At 37.7% G+C, this 18,163-nt stretch overlaps 1 protein-coding gene and 1 pseudogene across 1 annotated transcript in view; one reads left to right on the top strand and one right to left on the bottom strand.

Annotated features, from left to right (window-relative positions):
• The window catches only part of HTR2C (5-hydroxytryptamine receptor 2C), a 115,438-nt gene that overhangs the window by 52,961 nt on the left and 44,314 nt on the right, over window positions 1–18,163 (bottom strand). The gene's annotated exons all lie outside the window — the stretch shown is intronic.
• LOC103009339 (mitogen-activated protein kinase 6-like) lies at window positions 4,284–6,405 on the top strand (annotated as a pseudogene).

Genomic DNA, 18,163 nt, shown 5'->3' with positions numbered 1-18,163 from the left:
AAGCTATATTTATTCCATTTAAATATATTTTATTTAATAAATAAATTAGTCCAATAAATATATGGACTTATTTTTATTCTGAGATTATCCTCCCTAGAGAATCCAGAAGTAGAAGAGTCTAGCCCATAAAATCCAGTAAAGCTGGATTTTGCTTTACTATTTTATTCCTTATCCCATGTTTTTGAAGGGCTCAGCCCTGTTCTTGGTGTTTCCTATCACCTTGCCTTTGATGGAGTCTCCTGGATATCATTGGATACTGCATCTTACATCAATTATTTCTTCTAAATGCTTTTGGGGAATGCCACTAACTTTCTCCCTTGGAATCACCCCCACTCCCTTGCAACTTGATTCTTCCCCGATACTAGACTGTGTTTGCACCCACTTGAACTTGATTTAGAATTACTGGATCTTCTCTGGGCCACTGCACCCAAATCTCCTGCTTCTGAAGTTGAGACATTTAAAAAAGTATTACCTTGACACTCAGACCTGAAATTCTGGGCTGCTTTTTAGGCTATAACCTTTGCTTCTCTCTGCAGTAGGAATTAAATTCTCTCTCCCTCTATCTACTCTGTCTCTGAGCACCCTAAGTAAATATGTCCAACTACTAAACTCACCTACCTTGGTGTAGTGCTGAGAGGAGGAGGTGCAATTCTGGAGGCATTACCTGTATGGCTAGTGGAGTTGCTGGGAACTCTGCAGGTCCTTCATCTGGCTACTATTGTTCAATAATTTCCTACTGGCCCTGAGTTTACAGATCCACTCATACACCCACTGTCTCTTATGAGCCAAGGTCATAGAAAACAGTACTCTATTCTCTAATGAAGATTTGTCAGAATGCCTTTCTAGTGATGTAGCTCAGCATCTGTACTTCCTTGACACGTAGATTTTATGGTTCTTCAGTGAGGCAGAGTGGTGTTTCTGGTATATGTCCTGATGATGTGGGCGGTCTGGTATGTCTCGACGATGTGGGCGGGGAGATGGGACATCCTACATATGCAACCAGCCAGCCCCCTCTTAGTATAAAATAGGGATTTCCTGGCAGCACTATGCAGGATGTTCAACCTCCCCGCCCATGTGACTGTTAACTGCTGCATCATGAAGTTCCTTCCAGTTTCTGTCAAAGGACTTATCTGTCAAAGGACTTGTCGCTTGATGTGTCTTTGTGTGAACCATTTCTGGGTGACCTCTTCCAAGCTGGTCTTCTGTTCCCGATGAACTGGCTGTGATTACTAATGGCCTACATGATCTAGAAGCCTGGTAACTAATAACCCACCTCTTACTCAAATTTAAACCCCGTATCTCTAACAATATACTTTTCCATCAACTTAAATAAAAAGAGAAAATTCTCTTGACATGGATGCCAAGATATATCATGGATTACAAACACTCTCCAGTTCCACTTCCAATTTTGTCGACCCTTACTAAATAAATAGATAAACCTCTAAATTATATAAGCCACTCTAAATAATATAAACACAGACTTCTTATAATACAGTAGAGGCAATTCTATTGCTAGAAGAACCTAGATGGTCTGCATACACTTATCCCAGTTATCCCAGGTTATCCCAGTTGAAATTAACCATCTTATATGTATCACAAGTTATTTGCCAAAAACATAGGTCTAGAAGCATCATCCTGAGACTCGCTGCTCTGTGGCTATGCAGTCTGACTACCACATCCTGAAATAAATAAGAAACTTAGCTAGAGACAGATTCTGTCGGCCTCGTTCTTTCAGCTGAATAAATTTTGCATTATGTACTTTCTTATCTCAAGCCTCTCAGCTCTGAGAACTTTTCTACCTGTAAAAATTCGTGAACCTGAAGTTCCACCAGGACCAGACACCTGAAAGGCTCAATATGATGTATAATACCTTTTTGAATAACACCCTGGATTTGCTTCCCTGAAATAGTCCCACAACCCACCCACCTTGGAGCTTTCCTTATGATTTGCAGTTGAGCTAGTTCCTTTCAAGTTGGCTTCAAGTCTTTCCCTATGGGAATATGGCAATGATTTCCATGTCTCTGTTTATATTTTCTCCAGAGAATGGAAGACTCAGCAATTTTATGGATCTTGGGTGGAAAAGGGAGAAGGACAAAGAAGAAATGATGAATGTTTTCCTGGGGCTTTCTACCTAACCAAGTATACATTAATGAAAAATTCTGCTATTTGTACTATGTGGCTCTACCCTAGCACAGTGGTGCGGGAAAAAGAAAAGATACTGGTAAGAGAATAAGATATTATTGTGGCTTTAAATTTATGGCTCTAGATTTTTTGGTTTTGGTTTTGGCTTCATTTTAATACATTAAGCACACCCATAATCTGGTACTTTATATTCAAAAGAAAAAAAAAAGCCTATTTGACAGTGTCATTTATGCAAGGTGATTGCTAACTCAACAGGAGAAAATATATTTTAAAAAAAGTATCTGGTATTCATAATTTATCAAGTCTTGATGATACTAGCAGGATTAAATTTTGGTAATTCTCCTAAGTACTTGAATGATAAATACGATGACCACCTCATCATTCTAATGTTCACTAAAGACCAAAGTAAACCTAAAATGTTCTTTTGAATAACGCTTTTTTATAATAATCCTTTAAATCTCTAATAACATATTCATAAATACTAAAATGCACATTTTATTAAAGATTAGTATTCCAAGTAATGAATAACTTATCCCTGACTGAACAATTTATCATTTGAAATTTTTAGATCAATGTTTCTAACTCTTTTGGTGGCTACTGGTTAATTTACTATTTGGGGGGATACATATTCTACAATATATTTAAACTAAAGATATAGGACAAAACCTGTAAAATCAATTTACTTTTATCTTAAATTTATATACTAATATTTACTAAAAATCTAGTCAAGTCTAAATTAATAGCTACTGATACTAGTGTCAACAACATGCTGCCAGGTATCAGGCAGATTTCTTAAAGCATTGAGTAGCAATCATGATTTTAGAACACTCAAAGTAGCTACGTCAAAGAGACACCATCTACAGCCTTAATTAGAGCACCCTAGTAACTGCTGTTTGTGAATTTGTAACCCATACTCATATCTGCTTTCTCTAGTTAGTGATCCTTTTGATTACTTGCAGTAAATACCCAAGGCTTAAAAATATTCACTACATCTCCAAGTGAACTCCAGGTATTATCCTTGAATGCCCCCATGACCTCCCTTCTTTTACATCATAGGCTGAAACCAATACTTATTCACTGCCTTTCATATGCCCAATTTTCAAACATCCCCACATCCTAAGTTTTAGCAAAGCTTTTTGGTTTTTATTTATTCTCTGTTCAAACAGTTTACTCTGCAGAATAATGAGAATAGATTAAAAGTTACTGTGAAATTTTAATTAACAGAAAACGGAAACTCCTTCTAAAGCTTCTTAAAGGGGAAAACAAAGCAATATTGACATACAATTTCATAGATAAAAACAAACTATATTTTACATATATATGACTTATAAAGTTGTGGTTTACAATTAAAATATTGCCATTTTAAAAATTTCTCTAAAACGTTCACAAATTTGCTTTAAAATAACACAAAACCGCGCCTCGGAGACGCCGCTGCCGCCAGCACAGCCGGAGACCTGAGCCGACCCTGGGGGCTGTCCGTGGGCCCCGCACTCCCTCGATGAGTCGGAGAAGTCCCGTTGTATCAGAGTAAGATGGACGGTAGCTTTGATCGTGATTGTGGTGAGCTGCAGCCACCTGGTCACTAACAAAAGACATCTTGTTAACCAACCGCCCCCAGGGCTTCCTGTTGAAATATACAGCAACAAAGGAAGAAAAGAAGCAAAACGGAAATAGTGCTTACCAGCACCTTAGAAGGATGCCGCTCAGGCCCAGTCCAACGCTGAATGTATCTGCACTGTGAGTAGAATGTTCATAGAAGCCTGTTGTGTGCATATTTATTCACATTTCTGTTAAATGTTAAATCCTTCAGCACAGTAAATCTGAGTGCATAGTATGTCATTTCATTCCGTTTGAGTTTCTTGAGTGTTTTCTTTAAATGTCTGCAGAGTTGCTGCCCCTTTCTTCACCTATGAGTACTGCAATCTTTTTAATTCTCAGTATGAGTAGAGCTTTTTGAGCTTTAAATCTAAGGGGAACTCAACAGGCCTGGTTGGCATATGCAATGAAACCACCTTGCTGTGGAAGCAAAATTATTATTTTTTCTACCTTTTTGAAAGATCTTTCCTTTTGATGCCAATTTTCTTCCTTATTTACACAAGTTCAACAATTTGAAAGGAAGAGGCAATAGTAAGGGTTTCAAAATGGCAGAGAAATTTGAAAGTCTCATGAAATCTGGGCTTTAGGTATATGGACTTAAAACCATTGGGTTGTGGAGGCAATGGCTTGGTTTTTTTCTGCTGTAGACAATGACTGTGACAAAAGAGTAGCCATCAAGAAAATTGTCCTTACTGATCCCCAGAGTGTCAAACATGCTCTACGTGAAATCAAAATTCTTAGACTTGACCATGATAACATTGTGAAGGTGTTTGAAATTCTTGGTCCTAGTGGAAGCCCGTTAACAGGTGATGTGGGCTCTCTTGCCAAACTGAACAGTGTTTACATTGTTCAGGAGTACATGGAGGCAGACTTGGCTAATGTCCTGGAGCAGGGCCCGTTACTGGAAGAGCATGCCAGGCTTTTCATGTATCAGCTGCTACGTGGGCTCAAATATATTCACTCAGCAAATGTACTGCACAGAGATCTCAAACCAGCTAATTTTTTCATTAATACTGAAGACTTGGTGCTGAAGATAGGTGACTTTGGTCTTGCACGGATCATGGATCCCCATTATTCCCATAAAGGTCATCTTTCTGAAGGACTGGTTCCTAAATGGTACAGATCCCCACCTCTTTTACTTTCTCCGAATAATTATACTAAAGCCATTGACATGTGGGCTGCAGGCTGCATCTTTGCTGAAATGCTTCCTGGTAAAACCCTCTTTGCAGGTACACATGAACTTGAACAGATGCAGCTGATTTTTGAGTCTATTCCTGTTGTACATGAGGAAGATTGACAGGAGCTTCTCAGCATAATTCCAGTTTACATTAGAAATGACATGACTGACCCACACAAACCCTTAACTCAGCTGCTTCTCGGAATCAGTCGAGAAGCACTAGATTTCCTGGAACAAATTTTGACATTTGGCCCCATGGATCGGTTGACAGCAGAAGAAGTGCTTTCTCATCCTTACATGAGCATTTATTCTTTTCCAATGGATGAGCCAATTTCAGGTCATCCTTTTCATATTAAAGATGAAGTTGATGATATTTTGCTTATGGATGAAACTCATAGTCACATTATAACTGGGAAAGGTACCATGATTGTCAATTTTCAGAGCATGATTGGCCTATACATAACAACTTTGATATTGATGAAGTTCAACTTGACCCAAGAGCTCTGTCTGACATCACTGATGAAGAAGAAGTACAAGTTGATCTCGAAAATATTTGGATGGAGATAGTGAAAAGTATTTGGAGGATCCTGCTTTTGACACCAATTACTCTACTGAGCCTTGTTGGCAATACCCAGATCATCATGAAAACAAATATTGTGATCTGGAGTGTAGCCATACTGGTAACTACAAAACGAGGTCATCATCATTCTTAGATAACTTAGTTTGGAGAGGGAGTGAAGTTAATCATTACTATGAACCCATGCTTATCAGAAAGAACAAAGCAAAGAAAAATCTGATAAGAAACGCAAGTCAAAATGTGAAAGGAATGGATTGGTTAAAGTCCAATAGCATCACAGCAAGTAGCTGAAAAAGAAAGGGAAAAGAATCAGGGATTTGATTTCGACTGCTTTATTGCAGGAACTATTCAACTTAGTTCACAACATGAGCCTACTGCTGTTGATGACAAATTAAATGACTTGAATAGCTCAGTGTCCCAACTAGAATTGAAAAGTTTGATATCAAAGTCAGTAAGCCGAGAAAAACAGGAAAAAGGAATGGCCAATTTGGCTCAGTTAGAAGGCTTATACCAGTCTTCTTGGGATAGCCAGTTTGTGGGTGATGGGGAGGACTGTTTTCTCATAAGTCAGTTTTGTTGTGAGGTAAGGAAGGATGAGCAAATTGAAAAGGAAAACACTTACCTCAGTTACCTGGACAAGTTCTTTAGCAAGGAAGAAGATATTGAAATGCTAGAAACTGAGCCGGTAGAGGATGGGAAGCTTGGGGAGAGAGGAAGTGAGGAAGGATTTCTGAACAACAGTGGGGAGTTCCTCTTTAACAAGCAGCTTGAACCCATAGGCATCCCACAGTTTCACAGTCCAGTCGGGTCACCACTTAAGTCAATACAGGCCACATTAACACCTCGTGCTATGAAATCTTCCCCTCAGATTTCTCATAAAACATACAGCAGCATTCTGAAGCATCTGAACTAAAACATTCAGCAGACATTTCTTTTTGTATTCTTTATGAAATGTGTTTTGTCTTTTTTATTACTAATGTTTAAGTCATTTTTTTACTTGAATCAGATGGTGTCATTTAGAAAGGATTTTTTTTTCTTGGTTTTTAAAATCCAGACTTTTTTCCACATGTGAGATGGTTTTCATTTTAACTGGCATGTCATTTGCACACAAAAATAAAGAATAGAGCAAAATAATGCAATGCGGGAGGAGACAAAAGAAATGCACTAAGACAAGTAAAAAACATTCTCTCATAGAACAATGATCTGCTTTACAGGAAACAAAAATCTTGCCTTGAAATTTACACAGTGAGGCCGTACATAATTGCATGAAAATATCTATTTTTTTCTTAAAATATTTTTCATTCTTGAGTATTTTCAAGTTTTTCATACTGTACACATTTCTTAAAAACACATGATACCAGCAGCAACTGAAAATGAATGCCGAATTTGGTACACATGTGTTATCTACCTCAAGGTAACAGAAGTATGTGGCAAAACATATACCACCCATAGTGCTTCACAATATGCACTTCTATTTAGCCAGTGTTTATTGCAGTAAACTATTCTTAATAAGATTCACTCACCGTTTATAACTGTTCTGGTATGCATTCTTTATAGTGAAGTGTTACTACATCACATCTTATTTATTTTAGCAAATCAATATATTTTCTGTATTTAATTCCAAAAAGTTAACTTAGTTTTTGAAATTTATTTGCAAATACACTTTTTCCATTTGGCACTATGGTTTGTTGTCTACTTAGCTGAATATATGTCAGTTTATCCTAAGGCTGTCCATGTACTTAATTTACTTAAGTATTCATTTTAAGTAAAGCGCTCACTGTGTATAGGAATTTGTATTTTGGAGGTACTTGATCTATCTACAAAGAAAAATTAGGAATTACTTTATTATAAAATGCTCCTAGATGTCTTAATTGTGTTTATTTAAAAAGAAAACTGTAATGTTAGACGTGTGTGCATGGAAGTAATTAAGGTACATAATTATTGTAGTTTAAAAGTTGTACATGATAAGACATATTTTGTTTCTACTGTATGTTTTTACTGAATGACCTATTCCCCATCCCAAGGCAAGCATGAATAAAATTAGGTTAAATGTAAAAATAAAACAAAAAACCCCACAAAACCAGTGACAATATGTTTCAGGAGCCAAGTATTGAAGTAACTACTACATTGTATAATAGGCATGTTCTTTTCAGAGTAATACATTACTGAAATTATTAGTATGAATTGTTAATATGGTAGCAATATATTGAAATGAATTTTAGGAGAACTGGTATATTTTATTAATTTATGGATTTATTCTCTTCCCTGTTCCAAAATAAGTTTAAGGTGTTTTACTGATGTGGCATTGATTTATGTATTTAATAAATATTAAGTTCTTAATATATAGTAGGTAGATGGAGATAATGATACAGAAGGCAAACATTATACTTGTTCTCATGATTTTATAGTATAGTGAGAAATATTATAAGATGAAAAACTAATTAAATAAATAAACTGGACAAAAGAAAAGCACACATGGAGTAGAAGGGCATTTTATTTTTTTTCACATACAGCAATTAAGAGAGAAGAAAGCCAATGGAAAAGCAAAACAAAACCAAAAAACGAACAAGGAAAGACTTGGGATTTTCAAACGGCATCTTAAACCAGAGAATGGCAAACATTTTCTGTAAAGGGCTAAGTAATATATATTTTAGTCTTTGCAGCTACTCAACTCTACTTTTGTAGGTTGAAAGCAGCCATAGGCGATCCTTGAAAGAATGGGTGTGACTGTATTCCGGGAAAACTTTATTTATCAATACCAGTAGTCAGCAGGATTTGGCACATGGATGTAGTTAGCCAACACCTGACCTCGAGGGCTAGGAAGGGGGAACTGAGGTGTGGTTGAGGATTGATGGAGATGATGGAGATGATTCAGTATTTTTTTTTTAGTAATACAGCTGAGGAAGTTCCCTTCTATTTCTAGTTTGCTGTTTTTATCACAAAACGGGGTTGGATTTTGTCAAATGCTTTTTTGAGTCTATTAAGGTAATCAGGTAGTGCTTTTCCCTTTATTCTGTTAATAAGGGGCATTATATTGATTGATTTTCACAGGTTGAACCAACTTTGCTTTTTTTTTTTTTTTTTTTTTTAGCTGCAAAAAGCTTTATTGTTTCCATTTGGTCCAAGGCTTGGGAGAGGGCTCCAGGGTGGTTAAAAAGCTGCCTAGTGGCTGCAGAGAGGGGCTTCAGGCAGAAGCCCTGACACCAGGGGGGCTCCTCAAAGGCTTCTGGGCTCTGGAGGCTCCGAGTTGTGCTTGAGGGTGAGCTTTTCAATGAGATACTGGCCGAGCCCAGCCTGGGACCAGCCAGCCTGCGGAGGTTAGTCAGGTGGTCGCCATCTTCTTGATGAGTTTCAGCTGCTCCTGCAGGAAGCGGCTCTCCAGGAAGTCACAGGGGTGCGTGTCTGCGCCGGCAGAACCCAGGGCCTGCGGGTCCGCAAGGGCCTGGCTCAGGTTCTTCTCCATGAGAATGGCGACTTCCATAGCGTCCTGAGTTTTACCCCACTCATCTTGGGACGGCTTCTGCACGTCCTGGAAGAGGGTGCGGCTGCTGCGCTGGTTTTGCATTTTCAAGAGACGGGTGCCCTCGTGCTTCTCCTCGGCCGATTCGCAGAAAAAGTGGCCCACGCTCTCCAGAGCCACATCCTCGTGGTGGAAATAGAAGCCCAGAGAGAGGTAGGTGTAGGAGGACCCAGATGAATGTCAACTGGGCGGGTGATGGCAGCCTCCACCTCAGTGGAATAATTCTGAGGAATCTGGGAGCTCGTGGTTGATTGGTAATATGGAGTTAAGCTCAAAAAATGGCGTTGGCTGGTTCCGAAAGCTGAGGATGGCTGAGTGGCTGATTCCAAAAGTTGCGACTGGAAAGAAGGTTGGAGGGTGGTTGGAGGGTGGTTGGAAGCTGGAGCAAGGGGCGTCCCTGGGTCTGTTCTGCCCAAACACTGTTGAAGCAAAAGACAGATCCGGGGGACGGCTGAGCGCCCTGCCCCAACTTTGCATTTCTGGGATAATACCCATTTTATTATTTTTATTATTATTATTTTTAAAAGTTTATTTATTTATTTATTTTTGGCTGTGTTGGGTCTTCGTTTCTGTGCGAGGGCTTTCTCTAATTGCGGCAAGCGGGGGCCACTCTTCATCGCGGTGCGAGGGCCTCTCACTATCGTGGCCTCTCTTGTTGCGGGGCACAGGCTCCAGACGCGCAGGCTCAGTAGTTGTGGCTCACGGGACCCGTTGCTCCGCGGCATGTGGGATCTTCCCAGACCAGGGCTCAAACCCGTGTCCCCTGCATTGGCAGGGAGATTCTCAACCACTGCGCCACCAGGGAAGCCCAATACCCATTTTATTGGTGTCCAACCTTTTTCATATATTTGCTAGTATTTCGTTGAGGATGTTTGCACCTATATTCATACATGATATTGATTTATATAGTTTTTTCCCTTATGCTATTTTTGTCTGGTTTTGGTATCAGGATATTATCAGTCTCATAAAAAGAGTAGGGAAGAATTCCTCTTTTTAAAAAATTTTTTGAAAAAGTTTTTGAAGAATTGGTGTTAATTCTTCCAGGGGACCACCAGACATGTCAAATAATGACAATTCTCTGGAAATGAAGCTCTGAAGGAGTGTGCTTAACTCTGTTCCCTCTGGTAGGTATTGGGCTGCTAGTTTGCACTGAGATTGCAGGCTCTTGGTTTTCAAGGCTACCCCGGAGCCTGAGAGGGGTAATGAAATAGGGCAAGTTAAAATGCTACAGAGACTCTTGTTCTTACCAAAATTCAGTCATTTTTTTTTGAATAAACACTCCCTGGATTGCTTTGAGCTTTTAAATAACTTCCAGAGTCCTGAATTAGTTGATTCTGACAATTTTTGTGAAATTTCTTGTTGCTTTTAAGGAAGAGAGAATTTTGGAAGGACTAAAGACTGATATCCACATATAATTTTTGTGTTATAAACACATCTTAAAATTTTATAATCTCACAGTTTAGAAATTGTAGAAAATTTTGCACACTGAGATCATATTACTAATACACAGAATGGAAATGGTGATTTTGAATAGAAGTATGAATGAGAATATGGAAACATCATGTTCATATTCATTTCCCAGTATCTAGGGGATGCATTATACACTGTTCTTCTAAATAAACCTATAGGTATATTTTATAATATAGTATTTTAACACAGTTGTTAAATATTTGAGACAAATATTTTATGTCAGTCATTGCTTTATCTTGTAATTTTGGTTATGTTTGTTTCTTGCTGCAATTATTTTATCCCAGTCTACTTTACATTTTTTAAAAAATTTTATTGGAGTATAGTTGATTTACAATGTTGTGTTTCAAATGTACAGCAAAGTGATTCAGTTATACATATGCATATATTCATTCTTTTTCATATTCTTTTCTCATATAGGTTATCACAGAATATTGAGTAGAGTTCCCTGTGCTATACAGTAGGGCCTTGTTGGTTATCTATCTTATATATAGTGGTGTGTGTATGTTAATCCCAAGCTCCTGATTTATCCCTCCCCACGATGTTTCTCCCTTTTGGTAACCGTAAGTTTGTTTTCGATATCTGTAAGTCTGTTTCTCTTTTGTAAATAAGTTCATTTGTATCATTTTTAAAATTAGATTCCACATATGAGTGATATATATTTGTCATTCTCTGTCTGACTTACTTCACTTAATATGATAATCTCTAGGTCTGTGTTGCTGCAAATGGCATTATTCTGTTCTTTTCTTATGGCTGAGGAATATTCAATTGTATATATATATATATATACCACATCTTTATCCGTTCCTCTGGCAAAGGACATTTAGTTTGCTACCATGTCTTGGCTATTGTAAATAGTGCTGCAGTGAACATTGGGGTGCATGTATTTTTCGATTTATGGTTTCTCCGGATATCTGCCCAGGATTGGGATTGCTGGATCATATGGTATTTCTATTTTTAGTTTTTAAAGGAACCTCCATACTGTTCTCCCTAGTGGTTGTACCAATTTACATTCCCAGCAACAGTGCAAGAGGGTTCCCTTTTCTCCACACCCTCTCCAGCATTTATTGTTTGTAGTCTTTTTGATGATGGCCATTCTGACCAGTGTGAGGCGATACCTGATTGTAGTTTTGATTTGCATTTCTCTGATAATTAGTTATGTTCTACTTTACATTTTAAAAAAATGTTGCCAAAGTCAGAAATGTTATATTTTTATGTAGCCAAATCTCTCAGTCTTCTCATTTGTGTAATCACCTATGGTTTCTTCGTCTTAGATGTTAGGTAAATATCCAATAGTTGGCTAAATATCCTTTTCAATTTCTTCTTGTGTTTACTTGGATAGGTTTTAAATAGTCAACTTTTTAATCTTCCTAGAATTTATTTTCGTGTGTGAAATGAGGCGAGAATCTAAATTTATCTAACATGTTTTCTTTTATCATTGATTTTGATGTCTCATCTATCATAAATAGTATGACCTATTGCTGTACTTTTAACTTTTTAAAAAATGTTTTTATATGTTTAATCCTACATCCACACATTATTATTATACTGGCTGTTGACTTAGAATATATTAAGAAATGACTTTTCTATTTCCATCTTTGAAAAATGTTTATTAGAAATATGCATTGAAGTTTATTAAATGATTTTCAGGCTCTACCAGGATTAATTATAGTTTACTGTGTTTAACCTATTGCAATGCCATATGTATATATTTCATAATATGTTTAAAAATCCTTAAATTCATTATATAAAAAGAAACTAGCATTAGTTAGGTATATTTTTTTTCCAGGAAACTTTACAGATTATATCATTTATGCATCACAATAACCTTATAAATTAGTTACAGATCAAAGCCAAAAACCCCTGAGGTTTGGTGATATTAACACTGAAAGTGATGCAGTTGATAATTTGGATTTGAATATACATATTAAAAGCCATGACTTCACCCTGTTAATTCAATTTGTATTGTGTTTCATTGAGAATTTTTCTATGTTAATAACTAGGGATTCACTGTATAATGGAGAGACAAACATGCAAACAAAAATTTCACTACAGTGAGTTAAGTGCCATGACAGAGGTAGTGCACATGATATTCTGGAAATACTGAGTATGATAAACTTAACTTTCTCCAGGTTTATAAGGTATGTCTTCTCAGAGAAGGCTGGAAAGGGAAGAAAGTGAAGTTTGGAGGAAGCAAGAGAGTTGGACAGAAAGTCAAGGAGATCTGCAATGATGTCATAGAACACAATATTTGTGAATGAAGGAGTTACAGAGCTGGAAGGAAGAACTTTATATTGAGATGTAGGAAGTTGATTACAGTAGACCTGCTCTTAATTTTTGTCAAATTATAAGAGTAGCTATAAAAATCATGTGGCTCTGTGAATTTACAGTAATGTGCTTTAAAAAATGTTTATTCCCACATTTGGTGTATATATGCCAACGATATAGTATTCTGTACTTTCTCTACTGCCAGTTTTTTAGATTAATGCAGATTTTCTAGTCTTCCAGCTTCCCTTGTCATATCAGGAAGTTGGAAAGCAAGATCGAGAGTGAGTCAAGATCTCCTTTTACCACTTTTCCATCCTAACCGAGGAGATAGAACTTAGGTTGAACATGTGAAGGGAGCAAGGTCAGGAATGACTGAGAAGTGCTCCGAGGACCTCCATGTTCACTGCTTATGCTGAACTTTTGCTGAACAGTCTAAATAAAACTGCTGAATAGTTGCTGAGCTGCCAAAAGGAAAGAAAAATGCTGAGAACTGTACTTTTTCTGAACTAGAGAAAACATACCTTTCCGTAGTAATAGATGAGATATGCTCGATAACCCAATTGTATTTATAGAACAAATTTATCCTCCAATCCACATTCCTGGGAAACAACTTGTGTAATGTAAGCCTGCATGAGCTTCCCGCTTTTTCCCGTAAAAACCCCTATCCATTTCCTCTGATGGGACACTATTCTGTGTTCCTCTGGAATCTGTGATCACAGAATAGCAATTCTAAGACCCCAAATAAACTGCCTTTTGGCCTCTTTATAGTTTGTGGTCCTTTGGGTTGACAAACTTTAGTATTGTTTCTCATTCTAGTCACATCATTGTAGTTTTTATAAACATTTAAAAGTTCTACCATGCATCCAATACTCTTTATTAATTTCTGGTAGGGTTTTAGATTTCTTTTTGTTTGATTTTATAGGACTTGTGTGAAATGCTAAGACCAGTTTCCAGCATTTTTACATATTCTGATACTTTAAGGCACTTTAAGGTAAAAGCTATTCTTTTAGTTTTAGCTTAGGGTTGAGGAAAAGTATCAAGAAGAAAGGTGGGCCTGATTGCCTGATGTAGAATATCTTTTTCAAGTCATCATCCAAATATCTCTTTAGCCCTCCTAAACATTACAAGTTGATTTTGAAAGGAGACAGAATGGAAATTTATGGTCAAATAGCTCAAAATAGGGCAGTGCTATTAAGTAGAAGCAGATAAAAATGAAAGACTTATAGAAAAAGCACTCTACTAGTTAACACAGTCATTCCTCAGTATTGGGGGTGGGATTCAGATTGGTTCCAGGACTCTGGGCAGATGCTCAAGTCCCTTACATAAAATGGTGTAGTATTTGCATATAATCCTCCCGAATGCATAAATCATATCTAGTTTAGTTATAATACCTAATACAATGTAAATGCTATGTAAATAGTTATAAATACAATGTAATTGCTATGTAACTAGTTGCAGTTGTGTGGCAAATTCAAGTTTTGCTTTTTGGAATTTTCTGGAATTTTTTTTTTTTTTTTTTTAATATTTTTGACCTGTGGTTGGTTGAATCTGCAGATGAAGAACCCGCAGATACAAAGGGCTGACTGTATTCTTTGGAAAACCTGGCAAGGATAAGTAAAACTTTGTTTTAGTTAGGGAAAGGACTGTTTACAAAACAGAATACTATTTATTATATAATTTTCTTTGTGGAACTTGATGAACACAAGATTTCTTTCAGCCAGTAATTTGAACAATGCATGGCTCCATTTTGGATGAGGAGAATTTATGTTTTGTTATTATATTGTCATGGTATTAATACCTGCATAACATTTTAGATGTTGATTACCTAATATTACTGTATATTCTTAGTACTCAAGTCACATTTTAACTTCCTGCTAATTAATCATATAAAATGGTCTGTTGTCCTACAAATTTGTAGCACTGACTAGGTATAGTTTTAGGTTCCACGACTTCACAGGAAAGTCACTAAGAATATTACATGCATTATAAAAATAAATCTATAGGATTTCATTAAATAGTTAATTTTGCTTAGCTTTCTAAGAAATACAACATTAGTTATGGTTTACAAGTGCTCTTGCCCAGATATTTCCTCATCCCATCAAGTATAAAACCTAAGTAAAGAGGTCATACCTATGTCATGAAGAATTACTTCTCTGAGATCTAATATTTTGCTTTTTACTCCAATCCCATCTCTAGCCATTTCTCCACTTTCATTTTCCCATACCTTTGTACATTTTGAATGTATATCTGGAAAACCTGGCAAGGATAAGTAAAACTTTATTTTAGTTAGGGAAAGGACTGGAATGCCTAGAATGACATCTGTAAAATACCCCTTCTTCAGATCCTTTTCCTGGTCCACTAGACAAACTCCTACACATAATTAAAGACCCAGCTGCGACAGTACTTCATTTGGGAAGCCCTTTCTAAAACTGCAGAGTTTAGTAGTTTAGTTTAGTTTTAGTAATTAACATACAGAGTTAATTATTCCTTCCTATATCTTCCCATGGTACCCTGAGTACATCTGTATCATAGTCTTTTTTTTTTTTTTTTTTTTTAATTTTTTTTTTTTATAGCTACTTTATTTATTTATTCATTTTTGGCTGTGTTGGGTCTTCGGTTCGTGCGAGGGCTTTCTCTAGTTGCGGCAAGTGGGGACCGCTCTTCATCGCAGTGCGCGGGCCTTTCACTATCGCGGCCCCGTTGCGGGGCACAGGCTCCAGACGCGCAGGCTCAGTAGTTGTGGCTCACGGGCCCAGTTGCTCTGAGGCATGTGGGATCTTCCCAGACCAGGGCTCGAACCTGTGTCCCCTGCATTAGCAGGCAGATTCTCAACCACTGCGCCACCAGGGAAGCCCTACATCTGTATCTTAATATCTATATTTTGCTGTATTTTTCTTTTTATCTCTTCTGGTATACTGTAAACTTCTTGAAGTTACAGTCTGCCTTAGTACTGTTTGTTTGTAATGTAATGTTTTGCATAGCTCAGTTAATAACACAGATGTCAGTCTCTACGTGTTCTATGGTGTCACAATTTCCGATTATTGACATAATAAGCCCCACCCAGATTCTGGACCAATGAGAGACAGACCTAGTAGTGTACTAGGAGCTTCTAACAACCAGCTCTTGCCCTCTGTGGCCGAGCTGCTTAGCAGCTGGTCTCACTGCATAGGTTCCTGGTACCTAAGTTTTCCAACATTCTTGCTACAGAAAAAGATCTTTGGTAGAGATATAACTTGTCATTCTGGAATGACATAGGTTGTGTGGAAGCAGAATATCTACTTTTGGTCTTCCATATCTCATCTCAGGCCTAGATTCCTCTGCATTAAAATCTTCTCCTGTGGTATCATCTCTCGAGAGTGAATATCAAGACTAGCAAAAACATCTGAAGTTACATCACTACCAGCACAAAAAGCTTCCTTGGACTGTCCAGATACTCCATGTTTGAACTGTAATTTGGTACTTCAGATTTGTGAATTTGGATTCAATCCGATGAACCAGTCTCCAGGATGGGGATAGCATTTTTTGCTCGACTATTTTATCCTACCCTGGAAGAAATTTATGACAGTATTAATGGGCCTCCTCCACCAACTTGTCTTCAAGAGTTTCCAAATCCTTATTTCTTTTTTTTTTAAAAGGAGAGGGTGTATTTGGAACAACATCTTCAAGTTGAGAAATATGATTACAAACGAAATCCTTACCCCACGTGCTCTGACACTGAAAGAAAAGCCTGGAATAGACCTGAAATGGGGTGAAACTGAGGAATTCCTCCTTGTGAGCCTTATCATGCAGGAAAGTGTTAAATAGTCAGAAGCGACAGACACACGGAGAACAAGATGGGATGCAAATCGAGTCTGTCTTGTAAAGGGAATCAGCAAGTACTTTCCACGTCTGTGGACCATTCTATTCGCATTCCCAGCCTACTGGAGCATTTATATCCTTTCCCCCCTCATCTTTTTCCTGAAGCTGGACCAGAGGCAAAGAGTGAGGAATATCACTACAGCAAAATCACCAGGATTCGTACCACCACCTCGTGCATGAGACCGAGATAACTTCTTGAAGGAATGACTGTGTTTCATGGATGTTTTTGTGTCAAAAGGGGCAAATACCCTGAAATGTGTCACTGCCTTGTCTGGGAGTTTATGCCTGCAGAAAGAAGTGTGTGGGAGCCTTTATATACATAGGATGAAGCGGATTTGAAAATGTGATGTGCTGTGGAACTTAAGGGCTCCTCTCAAATTAAGCAGTGGGGGATCCCTGGAGCTAGTCAGAATGCCTCATACATCAGTTCATCCTAAACCTCCTAGAGAAATGGCTCAGTGGACAGACGTGGATTATTATGTCTATTCTAAAATGTGAAACCTGTGTTTACTTTCTTCACCAGATCTTTAGTGAGTGGAGGGAAGGAAAGAATTCTGTTTGGTATTTCTTTGCTTTCATGCAGTTTTTTTTTTGTTTGTTTGTTTTGCTTTGTTTTTGTTTTTCCTTAAAGCTGAGTTAAGATGGTTTAAGCTCTTTCATGGAACCAAGTGCTAATTTAGACTTTTATTTGAATTGCTTTTGCTGCAGCAACGATATATATATGTATATATATATCAGTATACTAATACAAGGAATTAGTATAATATATATATATTATACTGTATAATAATATATATTATAATATATATATATAATGACATATATATATCAGTATAATAATCCCAGGAATAACCTAGCTAGCATTTCCCACAAAACTGGAAGAGGCATTTGTTAAGTTTTAGAACATCTACTTCCTAGCAGCTTTCTTTTTACCTCCTAGTTTCAAGCGACTATTTTCCATGCTTCCCCTAGGTTTATGCTATTGTGTGCTGCTCTAAAGTGTCAGCCCCGGGAGAGAGTGGTAAGAAAGGAACAAAGCAGTAGCTCACGACTATCAGGAATCCTATATTTGAAAATACTCAGGGGATGAGTCAGAGCGAACAATGATGATGAGTTAGGGTAATGGGCTTCCTGTGGGGGGAAAATTAACACACAACAAACCTCTCTTGTTCCTTTTAAAGTGCCACTGACACAAACCAGGCCCTAGCATCTTCTTTTGGTACCCTGAGCTCCCTGGTCGGGGTGGACATGAAATGGGGGAGGGTGTTGAGGATGACCGTTTCATGCCGAAGTCACAGAGCTCAGGTTCAAGGTAAGCCTGAAAGACTGAATGGTTGCAGAACTGAAGGCTGCATCTTAGAAAGTGGAAATACGGAACTGAATATGGACATGTGCACACATGTGTCTATTCCTTGTCTAAAGTAATCAGTCTCTTGAACGATCATTTTCACCATGATAAGTTTGTCACAGAGGAAGGCAGTGGCCATAGCTGCCTGGTATTCTGGGCTGGTTCGAGGGGATAGATGCTATGGTGAATGCAGGTGTGTTCCAAAAATAA

This window comes from Balaenoptera acutorostrata, chromosome X, assembly GCF_949987535.1.
Source record: "Balaenoptera acutorostrata chromosome X, mBalAcu1.1, whole genome shotgun sequence".
Taxonomy (NCBI): Eukaryota; Metazoa; Chordata; class Mammalia; order Artiodactyla; family Balaenopteridae; genus Balaenoptera; species Balaenoptera acutorostrata.
Note: the sequence above shows the minus strand (reverse complement) of the source record. Positions and strands in the feature narration are given on the sequence as shown.